We start from the raw sequence: 17,701 nt of genomic DNA on the forward strand, positions 1-17,701 counted from the left end.
GCCATGCATTAAGAGGGATTTTCTCCATCCCTGCCCCCCAGCCTCTCACCAGTTCTCCTCCTGGAGTTCAGATGGCTTGAAAGGAAGTCTGGCGGTCCAGGCTGAGTTTTTCAAAGGGGCCTACGGGAAGCCGATGGCTCGGTCCCTTTGACATTCAACTCCCGCTGGCCTCTTTAACATCCAAGGCCCATAGCCAAGTATGCATGTGCTCAACCGACCTGGCTTGCAACAGGCCCCCCAGGGGTAGTGAGGAATGTGGAAGACAGCACTTGCTGGTGATCCGCCTTGTGCCCTCTCGGAAAGAGATGGGGAGGGAGTGGCACAGAGCCAGCTATGCCAGCGCTCTGCCAAACAAGGCTACCCCAGACTGGTGATCCCATGGGCACCGGTTTGCCCGAGAGGGCCCAGACTCTGGCCTTTGGAGGGCTGCACCACAAAGTAAAGACAATGTCACCCTCGTACAGCGCAAACATCGAAACAAAGAAGAGGGCCCAATTCAAAACCAAAGGGCCGGACTCCAGTTAAACTGGAAAGTAGCTTCCTGGGATAGCCCAGAATTCAGCGGAAATGCTCGAGTGTCCTTCAGATCACACATCATGGTGCTCACGGTTCTGTAAGGCACTTCTCGGCTTATGCTTGATGTGGAGTCACTTGAGTTCTGCAGACTTGTTGGCATGTAGTTGCTCTCCAGTGATGCTGTCCCCATGCTGACAGCTGTGGGAGCCAAGAAGGCTGGCTTCTCATCGGACATGAATCACTGAGGCAGAGTCTGGAAATTCCCTTGTTTGGTTGACACTATGTGCACCAGTCCTGGAACAGAGATGATCACAAACAGCTTGCAGGCAATCCGTCAACACCCAGTTCCCGGGGAGTAAGTATAACGGCCACAAAGCCCAATTATCAATGGGTGGTATTGAACTTGGGGCCCCTGGAGCTAAGTGCATGAGACTTTACTGTACCATATGGCCCTTAGCTAAGGCTGTAAAAAAGACTCATTGATCTCCCTGTACGGCATCTCAGTGCCACTAGATAGGACAGAGCCAGGTGGTGTGTGTGTGGGGGGGGGTTATATATGCTTACCCCCAGAACTGACTTTATTTGGTGAGAATAAGGCACCTAATAAACTACTTTGCTGCTTGCCACAGCTTCCCCCTGAAAGATTGGACCTCACAAAACTAACAACACTACCAGCAACTCAGCAAAGACCAAACAAAGGGAGCGCCCGCAGCCAGAACCTATAAGGCAGTGTAACTGACTCCTTTGGGGACTCCCACCATAACTGGAATGATGCAGGGTCTCCCAACCTGCGCCCTCGCCAGGACGGTGGCGTCTAGCAAACGAAGAGGAACACCAACTGCTGCCGCACGTGACTTGCCATTCACCTCTGAGGGCATGACAAGAATGGAGCCTGACTGTCCCCCGTCACACCCCTGGAAACGGGCTGTGTGACAGCAGAGTTCAACTGCACTGGCCCAATGCCGCAGGGCGGGAGAGAGAAAGTTGGTCTGACATGCGCATTCAGCCCTCTTTCTGCGTCGGCTTCAGGGCTGCCAGCAGAGCCCTGCTCCTTGGCTTGGAGGAGGCCCTTAGTTTGGAAGCGGCTGAGCAGGAAGTGTGAATTCTCCTCAGCCCAAGCCAGAGCTAGTGAAGGGATATGGGAGGGATGCTTAAGATGGAAGGAGCTCCGGAGACTGGGTGGTACAGTCCTTGCGCGGGGAGAGGGGGGTGGTAAAAGTGTAGCCAGAGCAGCTGCCCAGCTACTGCCTGGAAAGGTGCATTAAGCCAGGCCTGAGTTAATTCTGCCGGTAACAAGAGGCCTGCGGCGTGTTATATAAAGGGTTGTGCCCCTGTTTGCTGGGCCCTGCTGGCACTGGCCTGCCATGAGCTATCTGGGGGGAAGCCAAACAATTTCCCGTCTATTTTGCACTTTGCTGACAGCCTCCTGGCTCGGCTCCTGTCCCCCAGCGTGTCATGTCCCACCCGCAGCGCCTTTCCCCTGGAAGAAATGTCTGGCTGTTGCTGACTGGGCCACCTTGCCTTCCGCACTTGGGCAAATCAGTGGGGAGCCCGATGCCGGGGTAGAGGGATGGGCAGCCGATGCCCCTTCAAGCAGAGCCTGCTGGGGGCAGCTTGGTCCCTACCCCAGATTAGAGCAGCCCGGAGGTCACCCTAATTTGCAACCTCAGCTGCAGCTGGGGAGCAAGTTGGAGACTCCGGGGGAGGGGGCGAGGGGTGCACCGAGCCTGCTATGCTACGTGCATGGCTGCCAGGGAGGCCCCCATATGCCAGGGAAACTTTCTAGGGGGAAGGGCGACTCTACAGCTATTTTGCAGCCACTTCACACTGGAGTAAATTAGCCACAACACAATCATTAATCCCCTTCCCCCAAGGCCTGGCATGTGCCCCACCTTGTCCCTTGTGCAGCCTTTGCAAAGTGGATGTAAACGGCTACCAGGTCGGCGTGGGAGCATTGGGATGCCCTTCTTCCTCCCCGCCCCCTGCTCCATTCTACTGGGGGGTGCACATGAGGACAGCAGAGACCGAGGCCCCGCGTACACATCAGAGAGCCAAACAGACCAGCTCTAGCTTGGTGGGCACCCCTCGTATGGCTCCGACTGGCCTCCCCAGAGGCATAGGTGTTCCCCTGGTGGAACTGATCTGAAGTCCTTCTCATCCAGCAACCTGTTTCTGAGAGTGTCCAGCACCGGCTGCTTCAGCAGAGGGTGTAAGAATAGCAGCAGGCAGATGCGGGGCAACTTGCCAGGCTCACATTGCTACTAGTTAGAAATTGGCCGACTCAGGTCCTGAAGAATGAGGTTTAATAGCCCTGCTGGAACTGCTGTTGTAATCAATGAACATGCCAGGCACGCCAGATTGCCACATAAACCTCCCTCCCTCTTTTTGACCTCTTGGCCTCAGGGATGTCCTGTGGCAGCGAGTTCCACAGTTTAATTACATGTTGTGCACATAGGTATTTCCTTTGCTCTTTTCTGAACAGTTTCAGTGAATAGCCTTGGTTCTTGTGTGATAGGACAGGGAGGCCAGATGTTCCTGCTCCCACCACTCTATTAGACCATTTTCTAATACAGAATATGTACTACCCTCATGTGCCTTCTAAGTCATCTTCTTTCTAAGACAAACACACCCAGTCTTTTCACTCTGTCTTCACAGGAGAGTTTTTCCTAGTCCCTAAACATTTCCTCCTCACCCTAGTGCAGGGATGGGCAACTACAAATAGTGTGTGTGTGGGGGGGGGGGGTCGCATGAGTGACCCTCCTTCACCTCAATGGGCTGCAGCATCCCATGTCTCACTGGGGTTCCACTTGGGGCCCCATGACCTCCCCCCCCCGTCTCTCCCGCATGCACCTCTCACGTACCAGAGCCCTGCACTTCCCTGCTCCTCCCCCTCCCTCCCAGCACTTCTGGAGCTCGCAAATCGCCTGATTCGCAGTCCATCCCTACTCCTACCCCTCCCTCCCACAGCTGGAACACCAAAAAACAGCTGATTTGCGGCTCCTCTGAAAGTGCTGGGAGGGATGGGGGCGGTGTAGGCAGTGCAGGGCTCCAGTGTGCGAGGCGCCGGGGCGGAGGGGTGATCCAGGGAGCCCAGGGGTTGCAAGTTTCCCCCCACTGCTCTGGGCTCAACTGTCTCCAATTCTGCACTCTCCTTTTTACATACGGTGAAATATGGTATTGCAGGGTACATACAGTATTGCCAGTGAGGCTGCACCATCGCGTTAGACAAAGGCATTATTGTATTCCTCACGTCCTCCCCGAGGCATTCCACCGTCTTGCTTGCCTTTGAGTCCAACAGATGCTCCTTCCCTACAATCTACTGCTGCTCTTCCAGGGCAGACTGTTAACTGTGGGCCCAGTGAATCCCCTGATCGCAAAGGTGATATGCCACGGCCGTGCAGGGCCCTGCCAAAGCTGTTGCAGCTTGACAGCTCCAGCAGCCTGTTCCCGGGGAAAGCAGAAGCCAGCCCCTGCCAATCATCTGAACACTCACTGCTTCCTGGGACCTGCAAATTGCACTCAGCTGTGTGCCAGGCCACTCCCCGAATGCACCCAGGACTTGGGTGCAGAGCGGCGCTGCCGAGGACCGTGTCCATCATCCCGTGTCCAGCCTCTCAAGCCGCTCCTGCCTTTCTGAAGGGCCACTGTTGCTGCACAAGGCAAACGGTTGCTTCATTGGCGAGGGGTGTGTTCCTGCTGCACACTGATTGCTAGCTGGGAACATGTTGCCTCTGTAGAGAACAGCGGCGGATATAGGACAGGGCATGTGGGGCGGCTGCCCCGGGCCCCGCACTTCAATAAGCCCCGCACACACGCTACTACCTGTTGGCTGTGGCCGTGGCGCATGCGCGAAATTGTGCTGCCCAGCAAAACTCTCATCCGCCCCGGCAGAGGAATCTGTGATGGCAAGTCAGCGGCGATTCGGTGTGTTTGCAGACTGCACAAAGCTGGACAGACTTGCCGGGAAAAGGGATGGGCTGTCTCTGCTAAGATCTTTTCTGAAAGCTGGCACTGAACTCATTTCCCGCCTTCCCTGTGTACTAGCAACAATAGGGAAATCTAGCCCCTGGCATCTTGGGGGACAAGTAATGGGGCCCGTACAGGTTGCACCTCTGAAAACCCATGCTCCTGGACCACAGATGCTCCTGGACCAGAGAGCCTGGGAGCCTAAGAACAGGACGACTAGCTGGGGTCGGGGGCAACAGGGTCAGAAGCCCAGCTGGGGACAACGTGGGACCGGTGCCGGAGCTCTGTGGCAGCCCCCAGCAGCCTGCAGTAAGTAAGGCTTACAGGAAGTAAGGCCTGCAGTAAGTAAGCCCAGGGCCGGTGCCGGAACCCCTGGGTGTGCAGGACCAGAGCTCCAAGACAGCCCTCAGCAAGCAGGGACAGAGCCCCATGGCAAGAGCTGGGAAATGGGCTACCTAAGGAGCACATGGCAGCTGGGCCAGCAGCCCAGTCAGGTGTGTGGGGAAGGGGCGGGGGCAGAGGCAGGGTGCCTGCTGGGGTGCTAGCCTGCCAGTAGCAGATGGTGGGCTTTGAGGGCCAGTGGCAAGGGACCTCCCCAGTCTGGCAATTCTCTCATTCGGCACCGATCAGGTCCGGACGGTGCCGGACCAGGGAGGTCCAACCTGTATTCCCTGTTTTTTAAGTTGTTTTTATTGCAATGTACAGGCTGGTGTTTGTATAATTCTGCCCTCTACTGGAGACAAGATCCCAAGGAATGGAGGGGCTTTGTGATGTGTTCTGAACTTTGAAATGCATTACAGAGATCAGCTAAAATTAACTGCCCCCAAAAAGGAGTTTTGGTTTGAGCAACAGAAGGATAGACAATGCGTGAGAAAGAATTATAGCCGGGAATCCTTCCTCCCTACTACACAGATCAGCACATTTCAGTGGAAGGTGCTGAGTTAGGGCAACCTCATGTTTTGAGCCTCTAACAAAAAAAGCAAACGTGATTCCGGGGTGCATTAACATGAGTGTTGTGAGCAAGACACGAGAAGTCATTCTTCCGCTCAACTCTGCGCTGATTAGGCCTCAGTTGGAGGATTGTGTCCAGTTCTGGGCACCACATTTCAAGAAAGATGTGGAGAAATTGGAGAAAGTCCAGAGAAGAGCAACAAAAATTATTAAAGGTCTAGAAAACATGACCTATAAGGGAAGATGGAAAGAGCTGGGCTGATAAGGGACATGATAGCAGTTTTCAAGTATCTAAAAGGGTGTTTGTTATAAGGAGGAGGGAGAAAAATTGTTCTCCTTGGCCCCTGAGAATAGGACAAAAGCAATGGGCTCAAAAATGAGGTGTACAGGATCTGTCGAAAAAGGCTTTATTTTCGACAGATCTGCGTCTAGACTGCCGTTTTCCCCCGAAAAGACTCCGTTTTGAAAAAAGCGGTGGCCAAGAACTCAGCCAAGAACTCTTGTTATCAGCCCGGGTTTGCAGACTCAGGCGGGCTGGATAAGCCATGCTTGGGTGCCTCTCCAAAACTAACCCAGCCTTCTATGGTTCACAAAGCGCAGCCGGTGACTCATGTTTATGCTAATGAGGCGTGGGATATTTAAATCCCTGCTTCATTAGCAATTTCGATGGGCCTAATCTACATCTCTCTGCTAACAGAGTGGTTAAGCACTGGAATAAGTTGCCTAGGGAGCTTGTGGAATCTCCATCACTGGAGATATTTAAGGGGCATCTATCAGGGATGGTCTGGATGGTGCTGGGTCCTGCTGTGAGGGCAGGGGACTGGACTCGATGACCTCTCGAGGTCCCCTCCAGTCCTCGGAGTCTATGAACTTCTAAGAGTCAGGAAGCCCTGAACCTGTGCCCCACACAGGAATGCAGAAAAAAAATTGGTGCAAGAGGCACCCCAGAGAGCACTACCGGAGACCAGGCTCTGGCAGCTTCTGCGATTTTGATGACCATGTTAATTAGGACACCCAAAGCTGGAGCTGAACCTCAACCAAACCCTTGGGAGCTCAAAGAACATTGTCTCTTAGTTGCCAAGTTTGTACACAGTCCTCCACACCGCTTGCTTTCCAGCTACAGCTGAAGGATCTACATTGCTCAAGATGGCTGTTCTCGCGGCGGGCCCAATGAGAAACAGAAATCTGCCAAGAACTCTTGTTATCAGCCCGGGTTTGCAGACTCAGGCGGGCATGCTTGGGTGCCTCTCCAAAACTAACCCAGCCTTCTATGGTTCACAAAGCGCAGCCGGTGACTCAGAGGCTAAATCAGATGTAAGGGTAATTCTGAGAAGCAGGGGATGCACTCCCAGCATACAGTATATTAAATGGAAGAGGATCAAACCAGAAGAAGCCTTCGGGCTGGATGAGTTGGCTATTTTTTTTTAAACCCACAGTATGTCAGATCCACTCACACTGCTTACTGAATGGGAGCCAAAATGAAGACAGAATATGTTTGCATAGCACTTCCCATCCTGTACGGTCCCAGAGCGCTGCGGTATGAAAGCACCGGTCCAATCAGAGGGGAGGGAGCAATGCTATAAAGCCACCTCACCAAGGTGGGAGCTAGGATGACTGGTTCTATCACCCGCACTCCCATTAGCCAGGTCACTGAACCACGCCGGGCCTCAGTTTTCCCTTCTGCAAAATGGGGATAAATAACCAGAGCGGGTCAAAAGAACGTGAATGTTAACAATGCTGATTTGACAAAATCAAACTATTCTTCAGGAACATATGGATTCCATTGCAAGTCTCCACAGGTACTTGGCGAAACAGCCTGTGTCAATCACATTGAAAAGTTTAGTTCCACAGAGGTCAAAATATTCCATTTTCTGCTGTGTTGGCTTGACGTTACATACCGTGATGTTCTAAACGCGGAATGAAAAAGTCGAAAGGAAGCGCTTCAATGAGGCCATGGCCAACTATTTCGGACGCCCGCCCTGCCAAAGCTTCTGAGATTTCTACTTTTCTTCCTGCTTCGAGGCAAAAAACGAGATGTCAACGCCTCGGAATTCCCCATGGAGCCGGCATTCTAGTTTTTGGCCAGCTCTAAGAGTAATAAGTACTGGCATCTCTCAAGCTCCCGGAGCAAATAGCACTGCAGAAATGCATATTGCTGCTATGGCCCGAAATGCAGCAGCTGTCTCACAGCAGCAGTGCTGTGCAGTGGTTTCAGACAGGAAGGCTACGTCTACACTGGCATGATTTTCTGGAAATGCTTTTAATGGAAAAGTTTCCCGTTAAAAGCATTTTCGGAAAAGCACGTCTAGATTGGCAGGACGCTTTTCCACAAAAGCACAGCTGCTCTGGCTACACAATTGGGGCTTTTTTGTGGAAAACAAATCTCTGCTGTCTACACTGGCCCTTTTGTGCAAAAGTTTTTCGGAAAAAGACTTTTGCCCGAATGGGAGCAGCATAGTATTTCCGCAAAAGCACTGACAATCTTACATGAGCTCGTCAGTGCTTTTGCGGAAATTCAAGCGGCCAGTGTAGACAGCTGGCAAGTTTTTCCAGAAAAGCAGATGATTTTGCGGAAAAACTTGCCAGTCTAGACACAGTTGAAGTGACGAAGAACGTTGAGTTCAGCTGAAACTGCCCGTGGGATTTAGGGAGCCGGAAACTGGAGTTTCCCCAGGACACCAGAACTGATAACCCCATTCTTGCAAATAACAAGAGGCCACCTCGGGGTTCTAATCTAATCTATGGTGCTCACTGTGGTGTTAGAAGGTGTACCCGTGAATACCTGTTGCACTCTCGCTGTCCTTGACCCGGCAGGAGGACTTTGGATTGAATTCTGGACTGTTTACCAAGTCTGGGTGATATTACTGTAGTCAGGCTAAAATGAGTTTGTGTTTGCCCTGATGGCTGGGGTTTGTGCTTCCTCCCTCTCTGCCAGGTGTCAGGGATAGATTCATCAGCTGGTTCTTGAGAAAGCCCCAATGCTTGCACCGCACGCTGGGTTCACGCTGGAGGTGGCAGTCCCATTGCAGTGGTTGGGGGAGGGACATGATCCTGCAGGGCGCAGTGTAACTTGAGCTGGTTCCAGGAAGCACTCTGAAGCGGACTGAAATCTTGCATGTGCCCCAGAAATCCCAAGGAAGGAGGGTAATGTATTCATTCCCAGGGCCTTGCACTGCGGGGCAGCTCTTACCAGCATTTCACACCCCTCCGGCGTAGGTGTGAGTGACTGAACAAGGTGTCGGCCCATGGAGAATCAGGCCCTGGCATGCCAGTGATCAAACTAGGGCTGCCTCTTGCAGGGTTGTTGGAAGTGAGAGACAAGCCAGGCAGCCCCACCTTTGCACACTTGCTAGAAAGTCCAAAATGACAGATTCATAGAACACTTAGAACTGGAAGGGACCTCGAGAGGTCATCGAGTCCAGCCCCCTGCCCTCATGGCAGGACCAAGCACCATCTAGAGCATCCCTGATAGAGGTCTGTCTAATCTGCTCTTAAATATCTCCAGTGATGGGGATTCCACAACCTCCCTAGGCAACTTATTCCAGTGTTTAACCACCCGACAGGAAGTTTTTCCTAATGTCCAACCCAAACCTCCCTTGCTGCAGTTTAAGCCCATTGCTCCTTGTCCTATCATCAGAGGCCAAGATGAACAATTTTTCTCCCTCTTCCTTGTAACACCCTTTTAGATACTTGAAAATTGCTGTCATGTCTTCTCTTTTTCTTCCCTCTCAGCCTTCTCTTTTCCAAACTAAACAAGCCCAATTCCTTCAGCCTTGCCTCATGCCTCTAAACCTTTTATCATTTTTGTTGCTCTTCCCTGGACCTTCTCCCCTTTCTCCACATCTGTCTTGAAATGTGGTGCCCAGAACTGGCCACAATATTCCAACCGAGGCTAATGTGATCCTTTGGCTAGTTTCAGGTGGTACCTACTTGTTTTCAGTGTGGCTGGCCATTGCTTCCTTAGCAAAAAACAAACATGATCTGAACCAGTTCAGGGATTCTCTCTCTCTCCTGGGAAATAAGGCAAGGAAATAAGAAATCGGTGCTGCCCCATGTCCCTCGCAGAATCCCTGGTAACTAGGACTTTGTGACCCCCCAACTTTGTGGGTCTGTAGGGAGTTCCAGAGGGACAACGTCAGAGCAACAGTGTCACGAACGGGAGGACACTAGGGTGTGAACAAGGTGGGAGTTCAGACCAAAGGGCTGATACAGCTTTCTGGTCTTTGTCAAAGTGGGCCCAGTGGTGTGGCACTGAGCTGTGAGTGTCGGGCTCCAGAGCCTGGGGAGAGGCACTATTCTAACCCAGAATGTCAGTCAGAGAACAGCCACACGCCAGGCTGCTCCCAGCCGTGTGCGCTCTTGCTGCCCCGTTCACTCCCAGGATGCTGCTGCCACTTGCCCCTAGACCCCAGCTATTGCCCCAGCCTGGCACGCTTTGCATTTTCCAGCCTCATGTGGGACATCAATGGAGTGGGCACGGCCCGTTTCACCACAGCTCCGCTGCCCACTTCTCCGTCCCAGCCTGGCGCGCTGGGGCCCCGCTCTGGCTCTGGGCGCCGAGAGCTCACATTTGAGCCAGGGTGAGAGCTCCCTGCCCCCAGGAGGGTCCTAGGCCCTCAAGCCCAGGTGTTAAGGCTGGGCTGTCCAGCCGGCTGCCGTGTTCTGATGAAAGCTTCCACCGCCAACTTCTGTGGCACTCTTCTAGCAGGGGTGCTGGGCTCCCTGGGTTACCGGTGCGTAGTGGCCGTAAAGGAAGACCACCGGAGAGAGCAAGGGGCCCATCTTCCAGGACAGATAGGGCCTGTCATTCGTACTCACTCCAAATCCAAAAGTACCCTGAGGACGCCTGCCAGGGGTGCTGCCTCATGGCACTGCCCGGCTAATGCAAGTAAGAGAGTCCTCCCTCATCCTCGCCCCAGCAATGCCTGTGTTTCCTCCCCCAGCTCCCTAGGCAACCCTCGCCGTGGGAGCAGTCTTTCAGCGGTGCCCCCTCCATGCCAGCTACAGTGTCACTGGTTGCCACATCCTGCCAGCCCCACACCAGGAATCTAGGGCGGCCCCCTTCCCTGCAGAATCAGGACAGGGCCTGCGCAGGTTGGCCCTCCTGGCGGTGGTCAGCCAGGCCTGGGATGTGGCGAATAAGTTGGCCCTCTGACAATGGCGTGGAGAGGCCACGTCTCCCCCCAAAGCCATGCCATCCTGATGCAGCCTGAGAGGCAGATCTGGTCATGACTGGACCCGCAACGTGTCTGCCCTGGAGTCAGGGACTTGCACCAGGGACGCTTCAGCCCAGTGTCTAAATTCTGCTCTCCGTAGGCCCCTGCGCCAGCGGGACTGAAAGAAACACCGAGGCCACACATTGTGCAAACCACTGCCACTAACACGGGGATCATTTTAATCACCCTCCCCTTTATATGGAGCCTTGCTTCTTCCCTCCAGGCTGGGCTGGTTCGCAAAGGGGCTTGTGGGCTGCCTCCAGTCAACACTACTTCCATTGATGCTCCTTCTCCTGATGCATGTTTCCAAGCCCCGCCAGGGTGGGACAACAGAGCACCCCAAAGCAGAGCAAACATTCCTGGGCCCCGGTTCGGAGATGATTAAATGAATCGGGCTGCCCACAACGGCTCAGCTAGCCCCGCAGTGGGGACAGGGGCTATGTCTACACTGGCATGATTTTCCGGAAATGCTTTTAATGGAAAAGTTTTCCGTTAAAAGCATTTTCAGAAAAGCGCGTCCAGATTGGCACAGACGCTTTTCCGCAAAAGCGCTTTTTGCAGAAAAGCGTCCGTGCCAATCTAGACGCGCTTTTCTGCAAAAAAGCCCCGATCGCCATTTTCGCAATCGGGGCTTTTTTGCGGAAAACAAATCTGAGCTGTCTACACTGGCCCTTTTGTGCAAAAATTTTGTGCAAAAGGACTTTTGCCTGAATGGGAGCAGCATAGTATTTCCGCAAGAAGCACTGATTTCAGACAGTAGGAAGTCAGTGCTTTTGCGGGAATTCAAGCGGCCAGTGTAGACAGCTGGCAAGTTTTTCCAGAAAAGCGGCTGATTTTCCGGAAAAACTGGCCAGTCTAGACACAGCCAGGGGGTATTTCACCAGTGCCAGATTGCATCGCTAGGGTTCCCCGGGAGTATCCGCCCCTCCGTGCCCTGGGAATCACACTGAGTCCAGCCGTTTCTTTGCAGAAGTGTCCTCTGCGAGCCAGCTGCCGTTCCCTTCCTGCCCAGCTGGGAATGGCAGTGATGGTGGTGAGCTTCCTCCGAGCAGTGCCGTGTATAGGCCAGTGAAGTTTCTAGACTATAGCCTGGTTTATCTACTGGTCTGCTTATGTCAGTTAGGGGGTGGGATGACTTTTATCCATCTAATTATCCCCGGGCGGCCCCTCGTGGGCAGGCAGTTAGACCAGGATAATGAGGTTATATACTGGTAGGGTTGCATCCACACTCGGGGTTCTGCTCTTTAACTATCTCAGCATTGTGACTGTGGTGACAGGCCCTGGCTTTGCGTGGGCAGGCCGGCAGCGAGCCGCAGCCTGTGGGGTGAAGGCTCAGGGTTAGCACTATCTCTGGCATTCAGGAGAGCAGCCGCTACTCCAGCTGCTCCCCGCTCCCTTTGCTTCTCGTGGGCGTCCTTGGCAAAGAGCCGAAGCATGAACCTCGGACCCATTCTGCCCTGGCTGAGCCCCTGCCTCCTGCTCTGCAAGGCCCCAGACTGCGGCCTTCCCCCGGCCCACCCGCTCCGTTACCCTTCCTTCCCCCACCACAGGGGCATTTCTCTGGCGCGCGTCGCATTTGGGGCGTCCCTCATGGCTCCGGCCTGTTTCAAAGCTGCGCACACAAGCGTCCGGCCGCTTCGAAGGGCTCCCACCCTGGCCGCCGTCTCCTTACCCCGGGGGCCCATGGAGCACGGTGGGTGGGGGAGAGATTAGCAAGCGGCGCGGGGGGAGGACACACGCGAGCGGCGCTACGATCGCTCACGGCGCAACGATACTTCCACACAGGCGGGCGTCAGCCGGGGACTGATGGAAGTAGCAGGAGCCCTCCGGAGGTGGGTACACGGCAGAAGGGTTACCTTGGCTCAGTGATGCAAGCGGGGGGGGGAGGGGATACAGGGCTGGTGTGGGCCTGGCCTGACCTGCACTGGGATGACGCTGTCAGGCTCGTAAATCACACCACAAGCTTCCATTCGCTGTGACTTTGCCCTTGGGCACCGAGCAGGTCAGAATCAGCGGGAGACATCAGCAGGCACCACTCAAAAGCATGCCCAGGTGTGTCCCAACCCGGGAGGGGCTGCAGATGTGCAAATAACTCCTGCGGGCTCCTAACCCAGCCTGGAGTCAGCCGCTGCAGGCCCTGCCTCTGCCGCAGGATCACTTGGTGTTGCTCAACTGGAATGAGCTGTCATAATTTACCTCCTCTGAGATCCCGCCTAAGACACTGGCATTTATTGATAGGCCTTTACCTAGCACTGAACGCCGTGCAGCCGACTCGAAGCGCTCCAGCGTAATAATTCATTTCTTCTCTCAGCACCCATGGCAGGCGGGCCCGGTATTAACGCCCTCATTTTACAAGTGGGGAAACTGAGGCACGGCGAGATAAGTGACTTGCCCAGGGTCCCACAGGGGGTCAGTAACAGAGCCCAGGTCAGAACTTCCGCCTTCAAGGCGGCCAAGCCTGTGTCTATCCCGATGTGGCAACCATCTGTCTGTTTCTCCCCTAGCGCCCTGCTTGACCCTTTCCCGTGGGTGGGTTCCGGCCTCTCTGCAGCTGGTTCTTGGTTCCAGCGTCTTCGGCCAGAGCCCCCTTCGCCATTTGTACAGTCACCGGCATGGCACAGTGAGCGTGAAATGCTGCTGCTCCAACGTGCCACCTTTGATGCCACCGCTACACGCACTTTGCATCAGGGCCGGATGGCACCAGGTGCAGGCCAGCAGCTAATCCGGCCCCTTGCAGACCCAACCGATGGGACGAACGTCACCCATTCTTGTCTGCATGTGCTAGTGGGACTGCTGGGGAAGGGGCGATTCTCAGGGGAGCCCATGAGCCTCTAAATGAGCCACAAGAGGGTGTGGGAGCTTTCCCTTGGGGCAGGCACTGGGGTGGGGGTGGGGGTGAAGGAGTCAGGGCTGGGGGTGTGAGGAGGGGATGAGGGTTTGAGGTGTGAGGGGGGGCTCAAGGCAGGGGGCTGGCATACGTGCGTGCCAGGGGAGAGCAAGACGGACAGGGTGCTGTTGAGGCAGGGCAGCCTCTCCCCAATTCTCCTTCCCGTCACTGGCAGGGAGCGAGAGGAAAGCTCATAACCTGTGGGGGTCACTCTTCTGGCCCGTCCCCCGCAGCCAGGAGGGAGAGGAATGCCGGGGCGCTGTGCGCTTCCCTTTTGCTCCCTCACAGGAAGGGGAACAGCAAGCAGCGTCCTGGTGCGAATCTTGGGGGGAGGGGGGCAGGGAGCTTCAGACAAAGGGCTGGGGCCTTGAGGGGGGCATGGGCCTTGAGGGGGGCTTGGGGCTGGGGCATTGAGGGGGGCTTGGGGCTGGGGCAGACTTGGCCCAGTGTGGGAGCACACACCTCCTCAGCCAGTCCCCTTTCACTTGCCTGCCTGCTTAGCATGAGAGGCTGCCGGAGGGCCCTGAGCTGGGAGCGGCCGCGCCTCCTCCTGCAGCCGAGCGCCCCAGTGCCGGCAGGCTTCTTCTGGCTGGAGCGGCGCACCAGGGCGCACCCCTGACTTCCACGTCTGCTCTCAAGGGGTAGCGCAGGAGCCGGGCTCAGTTTTTGTGCCCAAGAATGGTGCAGACTTGGGGCCGAGCGGCAACGCAGCACGTCTGGCCAGCTGCATCCACGGACGAGCGTTCACCTCAGCGCGGCCAGCCCGGCTCCTCCCGGCCCAGCGGGGCTGAGAAGCTGTGGGTGGAAGAGGAGCACCGAAGCCTTTCCTGACAACTGCCAGGTGGGGGGCTGGCATCTGATCGCTGCTCCGCGTGTGGTGCCAGGCCAGTGCTCGTTTTAAACGTGTCTGCTCCTGCTAGTGCCGCTGCAGGGCCCGCAGATTCATCATTCTCTGCACGAAACAGCAATGGCAACAGAGACAAACAGCCCGCTTGGCCCCGGTTCATGTTACCTGAATTTGTGCAACATTCCCAGGGCCCGGGACCTCAGGGAACCCTCCGAACACAGCTGCAACGGGCCCGTTTTGCAGCACGACCAACGTCTTTTCCCCCAACAATTTCTCTGTGTGGATAAGGGGCTTAGTCAGAGTAAAGCGCTGGGTTCGCCTGCCTGGCCCACCAGCCCTTTGGCTGGAACCAAGTTGCATTTATTTAGTTGCCGGCTGCTTCCTTATTTTTAGCTCATGGGCTGGAGTTCTGGAGTTTATTATCAGATCAAAGAGTTTATCTGGGTCACCACCCCCATCCCTTCCCCTCCATCCACATTCTCTTTAGCATCTTGAATCTTCACTCATATCCTTCTCTTAGTTGCCTTTTCACTAGCCGGCGAGGACCCAGAACCCTCTCTCTTTCATCTGACCTCCTCCGCATTTTGATAGCTGAAGTAAATAGGATGAAATTCAATCAGGACACATGCAAAGGTGTCCACTTAGGGAGGAACAATCCGTTGCACTCATACAGAATGGGAAGCGGTCGTCTAGGAAGGAGTACGGCAGCAACGGAAATAGGGGTCACAGTGGATCACAAGCTACATATGAGTCAACAGTGTGACACTGCTGCAAAAAAAAGCAAACATCATTCTGGGATGCATGTTCTCAGCAAGATACGAGACATAATTCTTCTGCTCAACTCCATGTGGATAAAGCCTCAGCTGGAATAAATGTGTCCAATTCTGGGTGCCACATTGCAGGAAAGACATGGACAAATCGGATACAGTCCAGAGGAAAACAACACACATGATTAAAAGTCTAGAAAACATCACCTAGAAGAGAAGATTGAAAAAAACTGGGTTTGTGTATTCTGGAGAAGAGAAGACAGAACAGTTTTCAAGAATATAAAAAGTGGTTACAAGGAGGAGGCTGGGGTGTGTGTGTGGGGGGGGGGGGGAGAATGAGTCTATTTAATCCCAGACAAGAAGCAACAGGCTTAAATTGCAACAAGGACAGCTTAGGGTGGACCTTAGAAAAAACTTCCTGACAAGATGGTTAAACACTGGAAGAAATTGCCCAGAGAGGTTGTAGGGGAAGATTTTAAGAGCAGGTGAGACAAACACCTGTCAAGTGTGACCAAGAATATTTAGCCCTGCTGTGAGAAATGGACGAGATGGCCTCTCGAGGTCCCTTCCGGTCCTATACTTCCATGAGACCATGTCATTTTGACGGTGTCAGTCCCACATTAAAATGGCAGGAGCAATGCCGGATTTAATTCCACCAGAACTGGGTCTGCCCCGGGTCCCTTTGACTGGTGGAATCTCTCTGGTTAGCTAACAAATTTTAGGAGCCAAGCAAACAGCTCGCTGTTCTCAGAGTTTCATGACATATTCATGCATCGTCCAAGCTGGGGTGTGGATCATGCAACAGGTTCTGGGCTCTCCATGGGCAGTGCAGACTGAGATCTATGGTATAGCCCCTCAAGGGGTTAGCCTCTAGCCCCATTGGTCACTGCTGGGGACAGGGGGGGTCTGTGGTAGAACCACAATCAGCTTGGAGAGTCAATGGGTCTGATCTCAGAGTGGGGGCGGGGTGTTAAAATATGAGAAAGAGCCATGGAAAGAGGCCAGGCCAGAATCATCACATTCATCAGGGCGTGTGTGGTGTTTTGAGGACTGAGCTGCCATCGCAATCTATCTTTGTCGAAGTGTGTGGAGGGCTGTGGGCTTCCTGGTTCTGCCGGCAGAGTCATTCTGGACAAAACCGGCTTATAGCCTGGTGGGTGAGTTGTGGCGCGTTGCCTGACGGAGCAGCCTGTTTTCCCTCTCTCTGTTGCTGTGTGTTGTCGGTCTGACTTCTATTGCTCATTTCACACCTGCAGTGGGGAGCAGGCTGGGCGTGCGCCAGACGGGTTTTCTGCCCCTTGGTTAGTAGCGGTTTTCGGTTACTAACGCGGATCACCGTGATGGAGCTGGAATGCAGCCTCCAGCCAGCGCATGGTCCCAGGGTGAGGCCCAAAAGGCAGGAGATCACTTCAGTTGTTTTCTTCCCTCCCCGCTGAACCTTCTCGGAAGTTGTGAGGCCCTGCAGCCTCGGAAAAGTGTCGCATGCTCAGCCACTCGCCCTGCAGCGGCACCCAGACCTTTGTTTATTCCTAGTTTTAAGTGGGCTTGCTTTGCTGATATGGCATGAGTTTGGTGGGTCTCAGTCCTGTGCCCACATCCAAAAAAGCTACCCTGGCAGCTGGCAATTGGGGTCTTTTTCATCTCAGTAGAGAGGTGGCCGGTTTAACTGGCTGTGACAGTCCGCACCAGTGGAGCTAAAATGTATATAATCACACCCCTATTTGTTGGGTCCGTAGGAGTTTACACCCCCTCTGCCCACCATCCCAGTACATACACCAAAACAAATAAAACCAACATGCAACTCTCCGTGAATATTAAAAACAGTGAGGCGCTGATTCAAACAGAGCCCATGAGCCATTGTAACAAGAGCAAAAGCAACACTGCGACTGTGGTCAATGCCTATTAAATGTGCCCCCCGCACCGTCGCAAACGGATTAACGTGCAGATGGCAACGCTGGAACAGAAGTCATGTGAACAGAAATCAGTCGGAATGCACAGCGCCATCTAGAGGCAAATACACAGCACCATCTGGGGCCCGGATAGGTCCGAAGGGATCATCTTTGCTAGTCATCCTTGCTGTGGGTAGAAAGAGGGCAGTGGGTTTTCCCTAAAGTTTTTAACACCCCCTTCCCCCCAACTCATTCTGTGTCCCCTCATGGGGGCCCATCCCCACCAGTTTGAGACCCTCTGAACTAAATTTCCACTTTTACAAGACTATGCTACATTTGCTACAAAGGATGCCTGGACATTATTGTCCTGGTAAAAGGCCTGTATCAATGTCGTATCCAAAGCTACATGTTTCTGCACTATAGCATGGCAGTAGAATCAGAAGGGCAGGCCAAATTAGTTTTTCAGAGACAAAGACACCCGGGCATGCCCTGACAGGTATCCACAAACCCAAGTGGGCTGTTGCTTACTTAAGCAAAGGGAAAGTGTGAAGGAGAAAGTTACATTTCATCACAGGGACAAGGGCAACCTTCATGTCCACAAGCAACTACTTGTCACCTGCACCCCAGGATGCGTGTGTGGAGGGGGGTGATGCTCAAAGACA

At 54.1% G+C, this 17,701-nt stretch overlaps 1 long non-coding RNA gene across 4 annotated transcripts in view; it reads left to right on the forward strand.

Annotated features, from left to right (window-relative positions):
- The window catches only part of LOC106732277 (uncharacterized), a 46,339-nt gene that overhangs the window by 17,682 nt on the left and 10,956 nt on the right, over positions 1-17,701 (forward strand). The window contains exon 5 of one of the 4 annotated variants that reach the window (XR_012906038.2): positions 1,146-1,657. The exons of the other annotated variants lie outside the window; for them this stretch is intronic. This is a non-coding gene — a long non-coding RNA (uncharacterized LOC106732277). Of the gene's footprint in view, positions 1-1,145; positions 1,658-17,701 lie in introns of those variants that run through there. 4 annotated transcript variants of the gene reach the window in all.

This window comes from Pelodiscus sinensis, chromosome 9 (genome assembly GCF_052426305.1).
Source record: "Pelodiscus sinensis isolate ZL-2025 chromosome 9, ASM5242630v1, whole genome shotgun sequence".
NCBI classification, from domain to species: domain Eukaryota; kingdom Metazoa; phylum Chordata; order Testudines; family Trionychidae; genus Pelodiscus; species Pelodiscus sinensis.